General features: G+C 28.2%; 1 protein-coding gene across 3 annotated transcripts in view; it reads left to right on the forward strand.

The window, feature by feature from the left end:
- The first annotated feature begins 4,274 nt into the window (after positions 1 to 4,274).
- Positions 4,275 to 22,200, forward strand: part of LOC106689177 (protein eva-1 homolog C) — a 158,849-nt gene continuing 140,923 nt past the window's right edge. For all 3 annotated transcript variants that reach the window (XM_067046687.1, XM_014434037.2, XM_067046688.1), the window contains exon 1: positions 4,275 to 4,380. The gene's annotated coding sequence lies outside the window, so the exon portion shown is untranslated. The remainder of the gene's footprint in view (positions 4,381 to 22,200) is intronic.

A 22,200-nucleotide genomic window follows, 5' to 3' on the forward strand; every position in this document is an offset into this window, starting at 1 on the left:
ATGATGTACAAGAGGGAATAGAAAGTCGAAGTATTCCGTTGAGTGGTTATTACAGAGTTCCCCTGTTAATCGTTTTATTACTTGTTTGATAAATTGATTTAAACTTTACTGATTTTTTATTATAACGATCATATCTCGTGTCTGTTTTCCTTGTACCTTTCTTAAAGCTTTCTTGTAATTCATGAATTTTATTATAAGGCCCACTAATTAATTTGTCGGAAATTAATTAGACGTTCTGAGAATTAGGAGCCGAGGATCGATAGCAGTAGAATCTTTGTCTTGTCATTAGTAAAAAATTATTATATATTTTTGGTGTTTATATCCTTGTTATCATGAATTTCATGGTAAGTGTTGCATATGTTTAACATGCATTATCCCAAGTATGACATTCAATGATCCTTCATTAAGGAAAAAGTCCCTTTAACATCGTTCGAAATTCCGATCACAAATCAGGAAGCTATGTATCATCACTAGTCAAAATTAATTAATTAAGGGGAATAAAAAATGGTGGCTGTTTCAAAACTGTTAAGATTTTTTTTTTCATTTGCAGCACTATATCATTAAGACTTACAACACTAGAAAACCGAAGAGAACAACATATAAAGTAAAGTAAATTAACTAAAATGTGAGCCATAATAGACCTATTTTCGTTCAATAGTTTATGAGAAACAGCTTTTTAAAAAGAAACATTTCAACAAAAGAAGCATTTCATAAGAAATGCACTGAAAAATCAGTAATTAGTGAATTTATTTTGAGAAATCCATATCTCAAAAACCATCCAACGTACAAATTTCTATTAACACTCCATTTAAAGCTAATGTAATGTACTATAAAGTAGTTTATGACGTTTATCTTCGTCGGAGTAGTAGTCTTCTTCATATTCGACAAAATGAATTCACAAAATTGTGTTTGGAAAAACATTTTGTAATTTTTATGATATTTAACAAAATGTTATCCAAACAACTAGAAATTAACATTTTGTCGAAAATCATGAAAAATATTACTCCTACGAAGATGAATGTCATGAACTACTTTATTGCACATTAAACTAGCTTTAATTTGCGTTCTGCCAGACATTTGTACGTCTAATGATTCCTGAGATGTATTTTTTCATAAATCAAAATGTTTGTCCGACCGAACAGCTAGAAATCAACATTTTGTGAATTCATTTTGTCGAATATCATGAAACCTACAACTTCTACGAAGATAAATGTCATAAACTACTTTATAGCACATTAAACTACCTTTAATTTAAGTGTTAATAGATTCGACGTAGGTTTTTTAGATCTAGATTTCTGCATATAAATTAATTACTACTTTTTTCATTTTTTCAGTGTATTTCTTCTTCAGTCTATTTTAAATAGCTGTTTCTGGGGATATTTTAAACGCAAATTTCTTTATTATGGCTCATATTTTAAAAAATTTACTTTAAATGATGTTCTCTTAAGTTTTCTAGTGTCGGTAGTTTTAAACAAAATTCATTTTTTTTTTTAAGCCGCCATTTTTTACTCCCTGTATCTATAATTGGCAGAGTCATAAATTTCGATTAGTAATTGCACATAGTGTCAATTGAAGTAATCAGAAATTGGGGTGAAATAACTTTTTTTTTCTCCTCTTGGGCTCTTATACTATAATGGATTGCTCGGATGGTATCGATATAATTACTTGATCCAGGCGTCCGTTAGTGACCTTTATCAATTTTTAGAGGGCTGTCAGAAGATTCTGTGTAGCGGTGAATGAAGGTTAAAGTACATGCGGGCCGGTAGGGGAGGAAACTTGTCTGAATACTTTGAGGCTGTAGAATACAGATCCCAAAGAGTTTGGAGTTTAGCCTATCTGAGATCTGGGATGAACTCCAGCAATGATCTTAATCAAGTGATAAGCAGAATTTTGTCTGGAAGTCATTGTTATTTCTGTCTTTCTAAGCACATGAGAAGTAGGTTTAAAAGTCCAAATTAAGGTTATACATGAAACTGTCCATATTTGAAAGGAGAATATTTAGGAGGATTTACAGTTTTATCTTTCAGGGACTTAAGTCCATTAGCTTCTAACCTTGTTTTCTCTTTCATCCCTGACAATCCTCCGAGGCGCCTGAAAAGAAGATGGCCTCGAGACCTTATATTGTAAAATTGTTTTTATAGTGCAACCAATAGGTAATTTCTCTACATGCCTTCATCATATCATTATGATCTAACTTCAAATTTACTTGTATTTATGTACAGTTCTAAATGACAATAAATAAATTAAATAAATAAAAAATCTTTCAGGGAATGCTTGATAAAGTCGTACCAATGAAGATCTTCATAAAAAGCTGAAGAAAATGGACGAGGAAAAGTATATTATAGAAGATTGCTGATTGGCCGAAGATAAAGAAAAGACGAGAAGACTGGACGAAGAGTGTGGGAACGAGTATAGAGCGCCATCTTCAGCACTCTCTCTTTGACTTCCCTCAAAACAACCCTGACGAAGCCTTGCAACGTGAGGTAAACGTTGGCCCAAATAAAAATAGTACAAAATATTACTATTTGAGTTTAATTTGACCGTACCCTGACCATATTCCATTCATAAAAGTATATTATGGTTGGGTGATTATTGTGCCGGTCATATGTCGAAGATGAGCTACTCTTTTCTCAAAAAAATTGATGACAGAGTTAACTGAATAATATTAATACATAAGTTACGCCAACTTCGGAGCTTAAGACATGGGTCCATAAGCATATATTGGTGATGGAATGATTTACCCTCAATGAGCTTCAGTTTTCTTTGAGAACACAAAAAAATCATTCAATCATGAACATCAAATGTCGTAGTGTCTGGCTTGTTCAAAGACTGGACGAAGAGAGTGAGAACGAGTGTAGAGTGTAAAAATGAGGAAATGTTTTCTAACCAAAGAGTAATTTAGCATAAATTAAATATTTATATAATTATTTTTATTTATTGATAAATATTTCAGCCTGCTATGATCTGGAACAATAAGGAATGGAGATATGATGGTGAAGATATATCCAATTAAAAAAACAAGACAATGAAAATATGCATATAGATAAATAACAAAAATCTAAAATTAATCTTTCGTGAATTGATATGTAAAAATAAAACAAAGTTGGAGTTGATAATTCATTATTTCTCTTTATAACTTGCTTAAGGCCTATGTCGACATACGGAGTTGAGCTTTGGGGCTCCACTAAACCTAGGAATTTCTCTCGTATCCCAAATCCTTTGTAAAATCCTGCTTCATGCTTCTTACATTGTCACAAAAAAAAATCATCCGTAAAGACCTTAATGTTCCATAAGAAACCGGTCTAGACCGAACCGGATATCATTCCTTTCATTATAGACTCACTAACCAAACAATACCACTAGTTTCTAACCTTGCTTCTTTTTCAATTTTTGACAAACCTCCGAAAGGCCTGAAAAGAAGATGGCCTCAAGACCTTCTATTATAGAAATGTTATTAGAATGCTTCCCAGGGGTAGTTTCTCTACATATCCGTTTCATACCAATACAATCTAACATCAAATTTACTACATATATTTTTACGTAAATACTGTTGTAATTCAAAATAAATAAATAAAATATAAGAATTAGATCAGTTAAGAGTAAGGTGTCTCGAATTAAGGCTTTCTTACTCTAGGATATAAAGAAAGCAAAACAGAACTAATACCGGTATTATATTCAACCTTTGGATAAAGTTGTTATTTATTTTATTTTATTCCTGAATTTTTTTTTCATGATGAAGAGTAGTTAAGATAGGGTTATTAAGGTTTCTAACATCCAACTAAGCAAGGAATTCGCTAGAATTTTTATCATGTCAGAATTGAAATTATGAAACTATTAATGAGGTTTCAGTTGGTATTTGTAATTTAGTTTTTAGCTCGACTTACAAAACATAAGTTTCTTAACTTTAGCTCAGATTGCTGTTTTTGTTTTTTTTTAGCTATTTTAGATTCACACAAGAAGCTCGTAAACACGAATCTATTGTGATTTGTTTATTTCACCTTTAAAGAAACATTATGGATTTTATTGAAAGTTTTAAGTCATAACATTTTTACTTCGTAAGTTGCAATATTATAAACTACTATAAGTTGATTTCATGTTAATTTTATTCTATTTATGACAATTTCTTCAAGTTGAGAGTTATTATACTAAAAAAATAATAAATAACAAGTACTATTCAGTTGTCCTTGTGCTACTCCGAGACGAGACGGTCCTGTAAGAAGGCTGAGCAGGACCGCAGTGAAGAGGAGTGGGGGCATAGTCGAGAGCCAGTCTGCCGCCGCCTGCGATGGGACTCTAGTGTGTGTCCGGTGGGTTCTTAGTGCGTGTGTGTTAGTGTGTAGCTGTTAGCCTCTTCTCTTCGTATATAGATAGCTCACATAGGTATAACTCACTCAATATTTTTAGATAAATTTAGATTATAAAAATAAATCAAAATTAAACTTTTTTAAATAATTACCTTTATGTTAAAAAATAAAATAAAATCAAATCAATAAGCATACAAAAAATAAATAAATTATATATATAATTATTAATTTATTTATTATATGCATGTATATATTTATCTATACATTTTCTTTATAAAAATGTTTAATAACGTCTATGGTCACAACAATGAAAACAATAATTATCAGACAAAGTTTTCAAAGAAAATATATATAGTATATATACTATATTCCATGGAATATAATATAATCTATTTTTTTTTCATTTCTTTTTTCTTTTATTTTAGCACAAAGACATATTTTATGTTTTTTCAAAAATTCTTTGATAATTTATTTTTTTATACATGTCTGAAAAAATACAATAATGAAGTATGTTTAAATTTAAATTTTTTGAAATTTAGTTGAGTATTGAAAAATTGCATCTTTTGGATTTATCTAATTGACAATTGAAACACCATTCGTAATTAATTTTTATAAAAATTAATAAAACCAGTATTGGTTGCTAATGTTCATCAACAACCAATTAATTCTAGTAGATGATGTATTTTAAATTGATTTTTTAATAATTTTTTATTTTTCCAAAAACAGATACTTTTCGAGAGAAATTTTTAATTAATATAATTATTTGGTAAATGTTGAAATAGATACATATTTTTTTTTTATGATAATTTTTTTTCACTAACTTTTTTATTTTTTTGTCATTAGTTTATTAAAAAGTATTATGTGATTATATGAATGCATGTATAATAGTATAATATTCATAATTCATAAGAAAATTAACTGTTTCTGTGTATTCATGATGTGAAATGATTAATTAATTCATCGATTTATTATGAAATTCAAACAATTACGCCCATTTTGAAGTTAATTGTTCTAAAACATAGTATTACACTATTAAAAAGTTATAAATAAAAGATTAATTAATTTTTTAAAAATAAATCATTAAAATCGCTTAATTTTCAATTAAATTTAATGTAAGATGAAATTAGTAATTATTATTGAATTATTTGGCTTTCTGAAATTTAATTTTTTTAAAATATTAATCGTGTCAATTGTAAATTCTATTCAGAATGACTAAAATAATAATATAATAAAATTAATGTTATAATACAATAATAAAATAATATACAAATTATAATATTTTGTTTTCAGAACAATGAAATGGAAAATGTGCGTACAGCCCGAAACGTAGTTGAAAAAAAAAATGCTTAAATTTTCCCTGAAAACTTATTTTTTAATAACTTTAAATTTATATTTGATGATTAAATAACTAAGATTTGTTCTCGAGAATTTTTTTTTGTATTGAGTCGTATCCTAAGAAATTACTAAAAACATATTTTATCTTAGTTATTTGTTCTTAAAATTTAGAGGGATATTGACGGATTTTTTCGATTCATTAGATAATTAACTGTTTTTATTATCTGAATTCATTTCCTTCTCAACAATTTCATTTCAATTTTTCATAATTATATTTCTAGAAATTATTAATTCTATCAATAATTACGAAAAAAAATTTTGATCAAGTTTATAGTTAAAATTTCAAAAATTATAATTCATTTCACCATGGACTATTTTTTCAATAAAGTATCATGCTTTGATATTAATGTTTATTAATAATAACCCAAAAAATTTAAATCAAATTCAATATTATAGTTATATAAAAATAAGGTTTTTTTATTTACAAAACCTTCAATCTTCCAGGTTAACCCCTGAATTTCAAGCAGTTTAACGGTACTATATTTTCAACCATCTTCAAAATTTCCCATGTCAAATCTTTCCGAGATAAGTGAACTGAATTGACTTTAGAAAAAGAAGTTTGTATAGGAGTTAATTCTACGCTCCCACAGGGGAAAAAAGGAGTAGTCAACCAAAAAGTGGAAAACGTTAAAAGTATCAAGGGATTATTTAAAAAAAAAATCATGAATAGTTGACAACGAAAATAACGGAATAATATTTTTGAAAACGGTATTTAGGCTGCAATTATATAAAAAGTCAGAGAAAATGGATAGATTTCAACAAAAATAAATTATTACAATACTGAAATATAAAGATAATAGTTTATTATATAAAATAATCAATAATTAATAAACAATGGCATCTGTCCTACAAATATGTTTAAATTATCAACCATCCATATGATAATATATTTTCGATTGGTGGGTTAATAAAGTACATTTTTAGTAATTAATTACAGTTGGGAAAATATATAATAAATCGTAATAAGTTTATATTTTTACAGTTACAGATAAAGTTTAAGGATTTTCTTTTATCTATTTTAAATATCAATAAAATAAATGTCATTTCGAAAATTTTAAAATTTTAACAATGATATGAATTCAGGAGATTAAAAAAATATATTTTTTATAAAATAATAAATAAGTATGTTCCATGAATGTCAACGTTTATATACTTTTTATTTCAGGCAATGGATTTTTTTAATTACTACAAACAATGTCAAAAATTTCCAATGTTTTAATAAGTTAATTAAATTTTGATATAACTAGAAAATACAATACGATATGAGGAAAATTTAAAAGAAAATAGGGGAAACACAACACACTACTAAAAATTGATTACTCAATTAGTCTCATTCAATATAAAAATGATAAAATAATTAGGGTTGATTAATCATTGAAATGATTAACAATTTCATTTCCACTCCAATTTATTTATTCATTACACATTCCATCCTTTATTTAAAATTTATTTATATCATATACAGTCAACTGTTTCCTTGTATAAGTAATGTTTTAATTAAAATATTCCTTTGTAATCAATACCAAGTGGCCTAGAAAAAAGAGTATATATTTGCTTTATTGTAAAAGAATAATATACACATAAATTACAAAATGCCTAGATTGGATTATTAAATTAAAAAGCTGTTTTTTTTTCTCTCTCGTTGTTCTTTAGAATTTACGCCTGCAAACTCATTTCCACCCACACATTTTTTCATCAACCTAAATCAAACACATCAAAAGAGGGAGGGCTTATTACACAAACCAATTAAGAAAGTCTGGTAAATAAATTATACAGCGTCTAATTAATAATGGCCCAGCACAATTTTCCAAACTTTAAACATTCTAGAAGACATCGAAGAACATTAGAAAGATTTGTTTCCTTTTACTTATCTCTGATCTATTAAGAAAGATTGCATGACTGGTGAAGGACAGATGTTCGTGTCGGCCCGTCTGATCATGATGAGCTCATATTCTATTTTTTCTAAAGTTTTTTCCTCATCCAGCGACTTTCTCGTTTTCTAAACGGAAGTCGGCGGAATCGTTTAATGACTGAAGAAGCGGAGTCGTGACGAACTTATTCAAAAGGAGAAGGAAGGGGAGGGATTGGGGGAGAGAATAAAACTATTCAAGTCGTTAAATCATTTATGACGGAAATGGCGAAGTGAATAAGATTCCAGATTAGTGGTAGAGATTATACGCTATTTAGACTCGTCCGTGAATACCGAGGTATAATTAACATTTTAAACCAGCTCGTTACTTGTTATAAATGATTCTGTTTAACCGAGAAACAGTTTTAGTCCTCCACTTGTAAGGGTACTTAGCCTGAGTAAAACGCGATCTTTATGATGCAAATCGGCTTATCGGGGCTATGGAAACAGCCAGGTAAGATGGGATACATTAAATTATACCTTATTTTATGAATAATAAAAAAACTTTCACTAATTACATGGATTAGAATCACGACAGGAACACATTAAAATTCGTTCGAACGAGATAATTATCATATTGTTTTCCAAGATGGTTTGACACATATGGTTAAGCGCACGTTTCACAACTCTTTATCAGTTGTGGTGATTAAATTTAGAATAATTTTTTTTCATAATAATAATGTATATTTAAAGTTATCGGACAAAATGATTTAGGTAAGCTGTGTTTTAGTAGTTTTTTTTTTTTTTTTCAGAAAATCTTGTCAAAAATGTTCTAATAATCAGTTCTATATTTTTTCGAGGTATTGAATTCGCCGGCTTTACAACAAATCGATAGAATCATAGATAGAATCAAAAATACAATAGATAGAATCATAGTGTTAATTTTTTTTTATAAAAATAGAAAACTACATTAAACATTATTCGGAGACAAGGATCTAACTTCTCTACCCAGGATCGAAACGAGTGGAGGTATTACAGCTTTATTAGTTATTAGGATTAGTTTTATTAATTTTTATAAAAATTAATAACTTTTTTCACTTTTAAGGAGGGAACCTTCCCTCACCCCCCTGTCCCTCGCTGAGTACGCCCATGGTCAGAGATGAATATAGCAGAAAAGATTGCGTACAAAATTCATAATTAATAAACCAACTATTACTCTTATCAAAAATGGATTTTTCACATAAAACTTCTAACTAAACCTTTTAGAATTTAGAATTTAACAACATAAATATCATTGTGTAATACAATTTATTAAACTATATCACAGATACAGAAAAAGTGTCATTTAAATATAAAATTATACCTCAAATGATTAATAGTTTTAAATGATATGCCAGATAGAAGGAAAGAGGCTTGTAAATTTTAAATTTAATTTTATCAAAAAAAAAAATGTAGAAATGATAATATTATTTATTAGATATATGAAGAGTATGATTCAAAAGTTTTAAGCAAAAACTATTTATATTTTTTATTCTACGTTATTAAGGCTACAACGTTATGCGGTTATATTGTATTTATGATCACATTTTTATTGATAATTATCCATAAAACGGAATGCGTTGTTTTTCAGTTGTTAAGAAAATAAATTAAAAAGAAAACATTTTAGCATTAAATTTTGAATATCATAAAAAAAATAAATATAAAATACTATTCCAAATTAGGTGTATAATATAAATATATTATGTATATAGGTGTATAAACAATTAAACAAATCAGGTGTATAGCTGTATTAACATCTCGTGCGGTTTGCGTATCACAAAACTTACACTTACCACCCTCCTTTTTGAAATGTTAATTCGAAAACTTATACCTATTTATGATGTAAACTTTCCTTTACTATATTTCTATTTATTAATTAGGTAAAGTAACTAATATTAATAAATTTTCGTGTTTCTATTGTGGATATGAAAATGGTGAAAAAGGTATTAATATTGTCATAGGTACCATGAAAACACAAAAATATATGTTTTCTCATTTAGTTTATCATAAAATCCTTTTATCTTTTTGTATATATTTATTGTTTATTGGTGAGAAAAATGAGAGATGGTTAGACAATTTCAATTCACACACATTATTTTGTGAGGCTTGGTTATTTGTGGTCAAATGACCTTAAAACATGTATTTCTTTAGAAAAAATCGGACCCAAAATTTTTCACGAAATTATTCGCTTAGTACTTTATTTCATTTATAATGGATATTTGAAAGTAAAATTTGGGTACTAAAAATTCAAGTATTAATGAAACCATATTTCAAAGTTTTTTTTACGTTGATTCTAATAATGAAAAATCGTTTCAACTGAGGGTTTATTAAAAGATGCTATGTCACGGCACATACAATCAAAAGATAAATTAAATGATACTCTACGAAATAATCGCGAGGAGTCAATTAAAAACCACGAATGAAATAATCTTTTAATTTACTTTTTTAAAGAAAGTATTTTTTATTGAAACAAAGCTTTAATTCACTTTAAAAAATAAACATAACTGCAAAAGGCAATGTTGGTTTTGATTTAATCGACTTATTCCAATAAAATACATGGGTATTGATTGTCACAAATCTATTAGAGGATTTTAATTTAATTCTATTTATTTTTGTGATTCAAAATTAACATACAAAAATCCTTTTAGTTTTTTAAAAATGAAAATTTTCAGAAGATTTGAATTCCCTCTATTTTTTAATTTATGACCACATTCTTTCTTTAAAACAATACTAAAAGATTAATAAAATTATTCTAAAAGTATATAAACAATAACTATTCGAAAATAACAACACTTTGTACTAGTAAACCACTTTAGAAAAATTTTGAGGAGAAAAAACAAAGTACATGATTGCAAATCTAGAACAAAAATAATACTAGATAAGATTTTAGGTATCTAATGTTTTTTTTGTTTGCCTCCTAGACTTAATAACTCTTCGAAATTAAACTAGCTTACAAAGTTGGATATAGCGTAGGAAAGCTGATGAAATGAAACAGCTTTTATGAAAATTCATTGCGTGAGATTCAACATTATTTACTATTTCAAGGAATTATGCATTTTTAATAGCTTATTCAACTTCACAGCTACTATCGCTTACTGAAACAAAACTTTCCTACGAATCGGTCACTATCTTATAGAAAATCATCGGAGTTTTCGAAAATAGAAGCAGAACTTAAGAAAACATAAGTTGCAATAGAGGATTTTGATTTGAATAAAATGTGATTTTATAGGAAAATTCGTTTAATAAAATCTTATCTCGACAACAACTCCTTATTTCTCCACTTCTCTGAAATTTCCTCCTGAAAATCCAGTATAATATAATATATTTAAAAATAATTACAAATTTTGTAATTATATCTGTATCAAAATAGTTAGTAATATTTTTTTAAAAATTATTGTAGCTCAGGTCAAAATTTCCCAGCCATGTTATAGCTTTAAAATATGTATTAATAAATCTGTAAATACGAAAGATGATAAATAGAGAATTCTATACAATATAATGTTTATTTTAATTTTAATATTTTTATTTAAACCTTTTTTTGTACATAAAGTATATATAAGAACATTTTTACTGTTTTTCACAAATCTTATTCACATATTTTTCAGAATTTTTAACGCTGTTCAAATTGAATCAACTTCGAACTAATTCTTTCATATCCATTTTATTGAGCTGTTTGCCTCGCGAAGTTGCATCAGAAAAAGTATTGTCCGAAACCATTTGGTAGCATTCAATGAATAAAGATTACCTCATTACATCAAAGCTTATTTAGGATTTCAGGAGAGAGTATTGAATCTGTAGGAAGTCAGTCTCTCGCTAGGATGCGCTGGAGTAGCTCTGTCGCCTGATTCTGTCTTTACGGTCGTAATTTAATTGATTAATTCAATTAATTGCTAATTTTATTTTGTATTTTTATTAAATGAAGATTGAACTAACGATTAAATAAATTGATTGAATTTTATTGACTCATAAAAAAAGTTATTGAAAAAACCAATTTGACTTCAAGGGGCAGGAACTGATTGCATTTATATTAGAATCTGATTTTTCAACTTTTGTAATTTTTCGGGAAATTGTTTAGTCAGCACTCGAACTCATACATCAGCTAGCTAATGTCAGATAATAATAATTTTAGGGTTGAGCGAAACGAGTGAATCGGTCTATAAACTAATTTTCTGTTGAACTTACCAAGCTAATATTATTTTTTTGTAATTTTAAAATAAAATAACTGCAACTTTTATTTCCAAAAATCTGTTGTATTTTTAACAATTATTTTCTATTAAAATATTTTTTCTATATTTATGAATTTTCTACTAAATGTTTAAATCATTTAAATGAAGTAAAAAATATGCTAAACTATCTAAATTTTAAAAAGTTTTAACTATGTATTTTTATTCTTAAATATAATATTTGTATTTTTCATAGTGTAACTTAATAGATTTCCTACAATGTTAAACTTTGTTATTTAATAAGCTGTGTCAAATGACTGAAAAAAGAAAATGAGAGAGTAATTATTAAAACTTGAAAACATGCAGCTCCCTATTTAGCTGTTTAGGTAAATATTTTTAAAGAAAAAACTGTATTTTTATTAAGATTAAATATCTCAAAATAAAATAAAATATTGAAAACCTACATTAATATTAAGCGAAGTTATTTTAATATTTTATATTAATATATTCAATACTTTCAGTTGATGAAGTAAGTTATGAATACTTGGTAAATTGTATTTGAAACGTTTAATCTAATTTTTAAAACTGAAGAAAATAAAATTCAGAAAGGGAAGAGAGTATTTTTTTTAGTGCAGCTTTATAAGAACCTCCCTATCGAAAAAAAAATGTAAAGAGTGAGGCATTAGAAAAGATTCCTAATTTAGTGATTTCAATTGAAATAAAAAATTGTAAAAGAAACAGTAATTGTCTACTGATTGGAAATCTTTACTGTAAATTTATCAGTATTCTTCACTTGTACTAACAAATTTACTGATTCTTTCCTTCCTCATCCCAATTTTAATTTTAATTTAGAAGTTATCATTTAAGATCTTATTGAAATACATCGCTTTTTGAACCATAAAACAGCCCCGATGACGAGAATATATATGATTATATAATCCAAATAATTGGTGTATTACGAGTGCACAAACACAAACGAGAAAATGGCCATCGGTCCGAAACGTCATCGAATTAATAATCAAAGAATGGTCGTAAGAGTTTTAAAATTTCCCAGAAATTATAATATCTACATATTTATCGTATTCTGCAGTCACGTTAAAAAAAAGAGAAGAAAAATTGATGAAAATGAGATAAAGTAAAATAATAAGAAATGAGCGTAAATTGATATATATTAAAAATGGACAATAATGTAATTAAATACATGCAAATAAATACAGAAAATAATCAAGTGTTTGTGGAACGTAATTTGTTTAATGAGGAAATTAAAATAGTCCAACCTTCTTGTCCAATTAACGGGTAAATCAAGGGTGCTTGAAATGAATTTTTTTATAATTAAGTGTTATAAACTTCCTGATTGTATTAAATAATAAAAAAAACTGATTAGACCAGATAGAGTATTAAATCGTTATCTTTTATTGAGAGAAACATGTTAATAAAGAAACCAGAGTTGCTCTATTCTAGGTTAAAAATGTATTTTAAATGATTACTTGTAGTCAATGGTACTTAAATTTTGTATGGTACTTAACCTTCCTAATTTATATTTTTTGTAGTATTTCGCGCTATTGTTAGTGTAGAAATTTAAGAAATGTTTTGTGAATTCAAAATAAATTAATCGCTTAAAATATTTCTACGATAAAATTAACATATTAATTCTTAAAACAACCCTTTAATTTAATTGTTTGCAACAAAACTGTCGAATGTGTTGAATGAAAGTGGATAGTGAATTTAATATTATTTGCTATTGTTTATTTATTTTTCGGTTACCGTTATCTTTATTATTATTGTTTTATGCATATTATATATGATAAATAAATGTGTTTGCTACAACTTAAGAAGAGTCGGGGTACAGTACTTTGTAAGTAAGTATTTTTACAAAAGGTAAGTGGGGTTGTGTTAGGTGATTTGGTCAGAATCACGTTTTACGTCCAGATTTTTATCCGATTGAGGGTACCCACTTTATGAAGCTGGGTAGACTCGAAAGGGCTTCCGAGCCCACTAAAATAAGAAAGCCATACTGCATTGGATCCTTGGGTGTAGTGGCCTTGCTGTAAGCGAGAGGACAGACCAGCTGGCTAAGGGGCAAAGGAGAGGCCTTGAGTCCGCAGTTTGTCTATGCCCTCCGCCTCGAAGATATAAAGAGGTACTCACATCAAGACCCTAGAGATGCATCTTTGAGCACACTCGACGAGAACAGATCCTCATTTTCCACTTCCGAACAGGAGCCCACCTATTCCGAAAGTTTCATATTGGCTCCAGTCAGTCAGGTAGTTCCAGTGGCTCCAGAGTGGAAAAGGTGAACGGGATACCGAACTCACCCTACAAACGTACTGACATTTTCTGAGTTATGGTGGCTGATCTGGTCCTCTCTTAGTTAGGTGCCAGGTCTTTGGAAACCTTGAGTACCTCAGGAGGACCACTTAATTTTTCATTTTGTTCCGTGACTAAGAGAAGAACACCGAAGAAGAAGAAATTTAATTTTTATAACACCTATGTGAGGCCCATTAGTCAGATCAGTTATAAAAATAAAATATAATACATTTATAAATTAATTCTGATAATTCTTATAGGACCCAAAAACTCTTAACCTTAAAGATATAGGTCCTATGTAAATATTTTCTTTTCCCCTTTTTGTTTCTAACTATATTGAGTCTAAATAAACAATTCAATGCTTTATTTATTGATAAATATTATAGTGTTTTTGTAAATAGACAATAGTAATAACTGATAATTCATACTAATATAACAAAATAACATTAAATAAATAAGAATAATATCAATGAAAAAAACAATACAAAAAATAATTATAATCTCTCTCAAAATATATATAAACAGAAGGATAAAATCAAACTATGTACCTAAAAGAAAAACAAATAATAATATTGAGCCTAAATTAAACGAAGAATTGAATTTTACATTAAGGATATATTTTATTGCTGTTGACATAGGTGTCGCATGTAGACGATACACAATATTGAACTTTGGATACAATTTACAATACTTTATTTTATAATAAATGTATTTTGTGACTGTGCATGGATATAAAGTGAGAATTTAGTTTTTTTACTTACATTTTTCGTTCCGTAATAGTAAAATTAAATGTAAATCTTGCACGTCAATAAAAGCTCAAGATGCCTTCAATAAAACAATTTTAAGGAGTAAGGTTTTGCAATATATCAACAAAAAATTATTTTACGATTTTATTAAAAATTTATGAAATGATGATTTTTAGGCATTCAGGTCCATTTATTTTTAATACACTCTATCCTTTTCTTAGGATCTAAACGTAATGGAAAGGTTCATTTCTCGGTACTTAGGTTCATGATTCAGTCCACTAGTGATGTAATTAATTATATCTCTTATTACTACTGTCTTGAATCATTTATCATTTCCCTTTCCACTAGGACAGTGCTAAGTATTTTCACTGAAAAAAAAAATATGTCTGGAGACTTAGATGGATGGAATGAACGGCCTTGGGCGTAGTGTGTTTCAAATACGTTTTTCTGTGTGGCATGGAGCCAGAATTATTAGAAAGTTTATCATAGCTCTATGGATGGCCGTCTGTTTCTAGTTTTCACTAATGGCCTTTAAATATCGTTTTTGTCTACAATTTCTTCATCATACAGAATTATATAAAACCCTCAAAGCAATAATAACATATTTAAACAAATATTTTAAACAAAATTATTTAATAAGGGTTGATAGTTTTAAAATAAATCGTTAGCAAAATTAACAATACATCATTATGATTCGACGACCATTTTGATAAGGAATAATTTTTTAACCTTCTTAACAGTTAATTTTTTGAGTTATAGTAGTGCTAAACATTTTCATTTATTATTTTAATGTGAAATAAAATTTAAAAAAAACGGATTATGTTACATTGCTAATTTTTGAACCTTCTTAACAGAAAATGTTTTGAGTTATAGAAGTGCTAAATGTAGGGTGCTGTATAAACGTATACATTTATTATTTTAATGTGGAATTAAATAAAAAAAAAAGGATAATGTTGAATTGTTAATTTTTGAAACTTCTTAACAGATAATGTTTTGAGTTAAGTAGTACTATATAGAGAGTGCTGTATAAACATATACATTTATTATTTTAATGTAAAATGAAATAAAAAAAAACAAAGGATAATGTTATATTGCAACTTTTTGTACCTTCTTAACAAATAATGTTTTGAGTTATGGTAGTACTTCATAACAGTACAAGAGCCCAAGAGGAGAAAAAAGGCAGTTATCTCACCCCCAATTTTTGATTAATTTAATGAAAGCTATGTATATTTAATAGTCGAAATTGATGAGTCTGCCAAATATAGGTAGGGGGAATAAAAAATGGCAGGTGTTTCAAAGCGATAAAAAAAAAACTAATTTTTCATTCGGAGCTCTATATCTTAAAAACTACCAACAACACTAGAAAATCAAGAGAACATTATTTAAAGAAGAGTAAAGTTGCTGAAATATGAGCCCTAATAGAGTTATTTATGTTAAATAGTTTTCGAGAAATAGCTTTTTAAAATGTATCATTTCATAAAAATGTTATATGGGATGTACTGAAAGATCAGTACTTAGTGAATTTATTTTGAAAAAATTATATCTCAAAAACAATTTGACGTACAGATGTCTGTTAGCACTCAAATTAAAGCTAGTTTATGAGTAAAGCAGTTTATGTATAAGTAAATAAATTAGTTTATGATGTTTATCTTCGTAGGAGTTATAGTTTACATGAAATTCGCTAAAATAAATTGATTTATAGTTGTTCGGACAAATTTTCAATTGCCAAATCTGTATTCATATGTGGATATCATAAAAACTACTACCCCTGCGAACATGTGTCATAAACTACTTTATAGTATGTTAAATTTCCTTTATTTTGAGTCTTAGCAGACATATGTGCGTCTTATGGATCTAGAGATCTTTGTAGTAAATTTAACTAGTTCTAATTTGAGCGCTGGCAGACATCTGTACATCCAATGTTTTCTGAAATGAAGTTTTTCATAAATCAAACTTATTGTCCGAACAACTATAAATCAATTTATTTTATCAAATATCATGAAAACTACTATTTCTACTAAGGTAGAGGTCATAACCTTCTTTATAGTCCATTAAACTAGCTTTAATTTGAGTGCTAATAGACATCTGTACTTCTCATAGTTCCTGAGATATAGATTTATCAAAATAAATTAACTAACTACTAATCTTTCAGTAGATTTTTAAGAAATTTTGCTTTTTAAAAAGTTATATCTTGAGAAGTATTGGACGTAAATAGCTCTTTTAGAAGAGTGAATTTGCTGAAATGATAGCCCTCATTTCAGCAAATTCACTCTTCTTTAAAGAATGTTCTCTTACATTTTCTAGTGTTGTTGGTAGTTTTTAAGATATAGAGCTCCGAATGGAAAAGTAATGTTATTTTATGGTTTTGAAATAGCCGCCATTTTTTATTCCTTCAACCTATACTTGGCAGACAAATCAATTTTGACTAGTAATTAATTATACCTAGTTTTCATTAAAGTAATCAGAATTTGGGGTGAGATAACTGCCTTTTTTTCTTCCTGGCTCTTGTACTATAAAGGGTGCTGTATAAACATATAAATTTATTATTTTAGTGTAGAATAATATAAAAAAAAGGATAATGTTACATTGCTACATTTTGTACCTTCTTAACAGATAATGTTTTGAGTTATGGTAGTACTACATAGAGGATGTTGTATAAACATATAAATTTATTATTTTAGGTTAAAATGAAATAAAAAAAGATAATGTTACAAGCCAATCGCCTAAACTTTTACGGTAAGTTGAATTTGAGTTTTGATGAAAATATCCTTTAAATATTCAGCACTGTATATAGATTTATAAACTAATTAATTGTTAAAAAAAAATTATCATTCCAATTTAAATTTATATTAAATAATGGTATGATATTAATATTCAATTCGGATACGATAGAGGAAATTGTTGTATTTTAAAAATTATTTTCATTATATAAGTCAGGAAAAAGGTCTTTAGAAAAGTATTTTTAGGTTCTTTTTAATGAAAGTTTATTATTAATGAGCGTTTTACTAAAGCTATCTTTACTTATTCAGTATGTTTAAACGTGAAACACTTCGAGTGGTGAGTGCGAGTAAAGAGTTCAAGTTAGAAAATAATTAATTAAAAAAAGTTTTTTTTTCTACGCTAAATTAACTTAGCCAATTATAACATTTTCTCTCGCAGTCCAGTATAAACTACTATTTGTTTTGAACTTATTTTATCTATTTGTCCAGTTATTGTCGTAAACTAATTACTTCTTCAGATTCAGCTCCATTGTTTGAATATCGAGGAATAGATCTTTATTCGGAAGCTGACCCGTCAATTTTCTTCAGCTTGGACTTTTCACTGTCCCTATTATCAGATTATATAATAGTTCTTATTTATCTGTTAGTCAGTGGTCCAACAGGTTGATTTTTCGCACAACTGAGCTTTACCTACTTGTCAACTTGTTCATTACCAACATAACCTGTTTTCTATTGCAGAACTACAATTTTTCCTATCCCTCCCCAATAAAATTTGTGTGTTGTTTCCACTATTAGCAGTGTGTATAGTTTCTGTATAGTGGTTTCAGAATCTCAAGAAATGCCGGTGTTGTCCTTTTGCTTCCTGGCTTCTATTGCAAGGTAGTTTGAATAGCATGTATTGTCCGGTCTTAATTGTCACATCCAGATCCCGGTAGCAAGGAGAGCTGGAAGTAGCTTAAATAACATGTGCTTTAGCATCCTTTTTAATACCTGCCGCAGAACCATCCGTATGTAAAGGTTATATTTACCTTGTGAATTTTGTAGCGGAGAGAGTTAAGCTGTTACCTTAGCAACCTCATAACTGTAACGGTACCAGTTCGATCCCGGCCTAGGCATTGACTCTAATTCCGTGGAACAGCCACGGAATAAACACTCGACCCCCACTATACTTAGAATAGGTTAGTTATTGGCAGAACATAATTCTTCCTCGGCATGTCAGAAATTACCAGGTAGGTAATTCAAAATTATTTTAAGTCCTTTACCAGTTGGGTGTTCCTCCTGGAACTCAGAACAGCACTAGAGTTCTAAGCTCAGGTTCAATCAAATGATAAAATAAATTAATAATATTTATTTATAAAAATAAATCAATCAATAATTTGATAGAGCTCTAATTAAATTAATATTGAAATTAAATTTCAATATTGAATATGTCTAAAGAGTTGTAGAACACCATAACTGGCCAACCCGATAAAAACAGAGGAAAAATATTTTTCTTTCCTTCTGTTCAGGAAAAATATTAAATTTTAGGAAGGTAGGTTATTGTAGGCTTATAAATCTGTTTAGACACTTTGTCCTACGATAAAAGCTGATAAGGAAAAATATTCTCATTACGAAACTGACAAGAGCGATGCTCTTGGCTGGGACAATAGTTCCCAATTTAATCTCTGGATGATGGATAGAGGGTAGGCAGGTGACTGCTTGTCGATAATAACTGGTGACGTGGTATTTACCGGCCAGTAGCCATTAGGGTTGGCCAATCAGAATACTGACTCGCTACCGTGGTCTCCTCTGGACTGAGCATCCTCTAATTGCTGTGTGCAAGCTTCATGCAATCTCGTACAATCACCCACCTAGTCCAACGATATCGAGTCTCATGTTAGATTAGACCCCCAGAATTTTTTGGAAAATATATAATCCGATAGGGAATTTTCTCCTTTATAAACTTGCTTTGTTTTTAGCTAACTTCTTTTTAAAAACATAATTATTATATAAACGGTTAGTAACGATTGATATGTTTGCCGATGTCATTTTTGGGGAAGAAGTGGTTTCCATTACACTCTGCATTATTACCCTATGGCTGTAATTTGAACTTGGAGAAATAAAATTACAAGTTATTGTAATTCGCAAATGACATAAATTGATGAACCACTATATTTAAATCATGTTCTACTATTAAAATTACTAAACAGATCGAACAGATCTGTTGATTTTGCAATGGAGATGTAAATATCAATTAGTACAATTTTAAAGAATATAGGTTTTCTTAAACCCTGAATCAATGAGTAAAGAAGTGTTGAATAGATTTCTCTATTTGACATAAATTACTAGTACTCACCTCTTGAATATTTTACCTTTTGAACAGGTATTGCATCAGGAAAATTTGCATTTAAAGTAACTCAAATGAGTTATATGTAAATACAAATATTATTAAGAAAAATTTTTTAATCTTTTCAAAGGGCGCAGTCAACTTGTAGTTGTAGATTTTATTACTATGTTGCGTCTACTGTATGTATGGTTAAATCATGAAATTTTTCATATCAAATTTTTGCATAATCTACATCAAATGTTTTTATGTTTCTAATTACAAAAACGGAAACATTTTTTATCTTACTTAAAAACCTGGTTTCACTTGACAGCCCATAAATTTATCTCTTTCCTACCCGAAAAAAGTAGCACTTTCTTTTTTTTTTGTTTCTATATATTATACTTACATAAAATATATAAATAAGGGCAGTTAATTAAGTTACGTGTGAGCTCTGATTTCTATAGATTATACAACAAATAATTTGGATGTTTTTTAATGGTTATAGATTTTTTAAATAAGTTTGTTTTCTATGTCGATCTTCACTATTTCCCAAAAGTCTATTTGTTTTTAATTTTTTTTTAATTTACTCGCGTGATCCAATGAGAATTCGCAAAATAAGTTTAAATAATTTTATCTTTGTAGAAAAGATGTTTTGTGACAAAAATAAATTTATAAATATTAAAACTGTATTGGAATCTTTGAAATAAAAAATGAAATTGAAAAATAAAACTATAATTTTAATTGAATAGACAATTTTTATTAAAATGGATTTATGAAATTAGAAATTTTCAGATTATGTTGTCATATATCCGTTGTATTTTTTAAAAATTTAAATTATTTTTTTAAAATTTAAATCAGGTTTGAGATATTCTAAAAAATAAAAGGTTTGATTTGTAATTTAGTTCCCCATGAAACCGGTTATCATGCATACATCGATTTTTTTTTAAGGTAGAATACGATAGTGTTTGAGGTAGATAACTCAAAGCTATCTATTATAATTAATTACAAGAAGAGGGCATGAAACTACTATCGTCTATTGTTAGTCCAATGAATTAGTAGGCGTACGGAACTCCAGAATACACCAGGTCCACAATGGAAAGGGACTCTGAGCTCAGAGCCCTTCAGAGCAACATCATATTTTGCTTGTGTTCAATAAATCAATGAGTGAGTAATTCTACACCGCACCCAGGCGAAGGGGCAGTGGTGCAGAATACGAAAGAAGAAAAAGCTCCACAGAAACTTCCAGAAGTCATCCTCCAATCATCAGCTAGTAAAATTGTAATATCTCTTATTAAGCTCTATTATCTCACAGTTTAAATTTAATAGTCAACATTTAATTAATTTAATTACTAACCTAACTAAACCACGTTGTAACCCCTTCGGCCTAAACCGCACATAAAATCAGTTTTTTGTATTAAGTGATCGAGAATAGAGGTTTTCTATTCCTTTTCACCATAAAAATTTATTTCAAATCCATTATAAATACAGCTCACACTATTCTTACCAGCAATATAAATGAATTATAAATAATTCATTTAATATTTCTTAAAAATTGTATTTCTCAATGACCCAAGGGGATATCTGGATCAAACAGATAGAAAATAGTAATAGAGGATGTAGAAACTTGGGAAATATGACGTTTTCAAAATGAGAGTTTTTTGACAATTAATTAAATAGTAGTTGATTGTCAAACTAGTGAGCGGATACTTCACTGCTATTTTCACTGAACTTCAATTTTTTTATCTCGACCAATGAATACTAAGAACTTAATTAGTGAATTTGATGTCACAATGTTCAGATTTCTGGTAAGTCATGGAGTTCCTTTAACGAGTTCGTTTTTATTTTTAACTGTTGTTCTTTAAGGATGAAATATTAAGCATGTAAAGGTAATATTTTTATTATGAAGCTTAATGTTTTTATTATTATTTTAATGAGTCTTCCTCACCAAGATGAATCTTTTGTGAGAAATACCTTTACTTATGCAGAGATCGCATTGGAAGCTGGTAATTCTAGTAATATATTCAGGTTAAATCATTGCCTGTTTTAAGTATTGCAGTCTGAAGAAGGGCTGTACTTTACGCTCATGAAGAATGTGCTCAGCCTTCTACTTGAGATGATATTTTAGTTTGTGGCAGGGGACTTGTTATTGTTCTCAACTCATTCTCGACATGCTTTATTTATTGCCCTATATATATATATATATTTTTTTTTTTTTTTATAAAAACTTGAAATTTATTCCGTACAGATCCATATGAGAAATTTCAAATTCCCTTGCTTATACGTAAGTCCGTTAGGATTTTTATTTTAGTTTGTATTTTTAAGGCCTTGCTTAAACGGTTGTAATACAGTCTTTTTTATACGGTTTTTCTTCT

The sequence above is a fragment of the Halyomorpha halys genome, unplaced genomic scaffold (genome assembly GCF_000696795.3).
Source record: "Halyomorpha halys isolate HHAL.00 unplaced genomic scaffold, Hhal_1.1 Scaffold1289.1, whole genome shotgun sequence".
In the NCBI taxonomy this organism is placed as follows: Eukaryota; Metazoa; Arthropoda; class Insecta; order Hemiptera; family Pentatomidae; genus Halyomorpha; species Halyomorpha halys.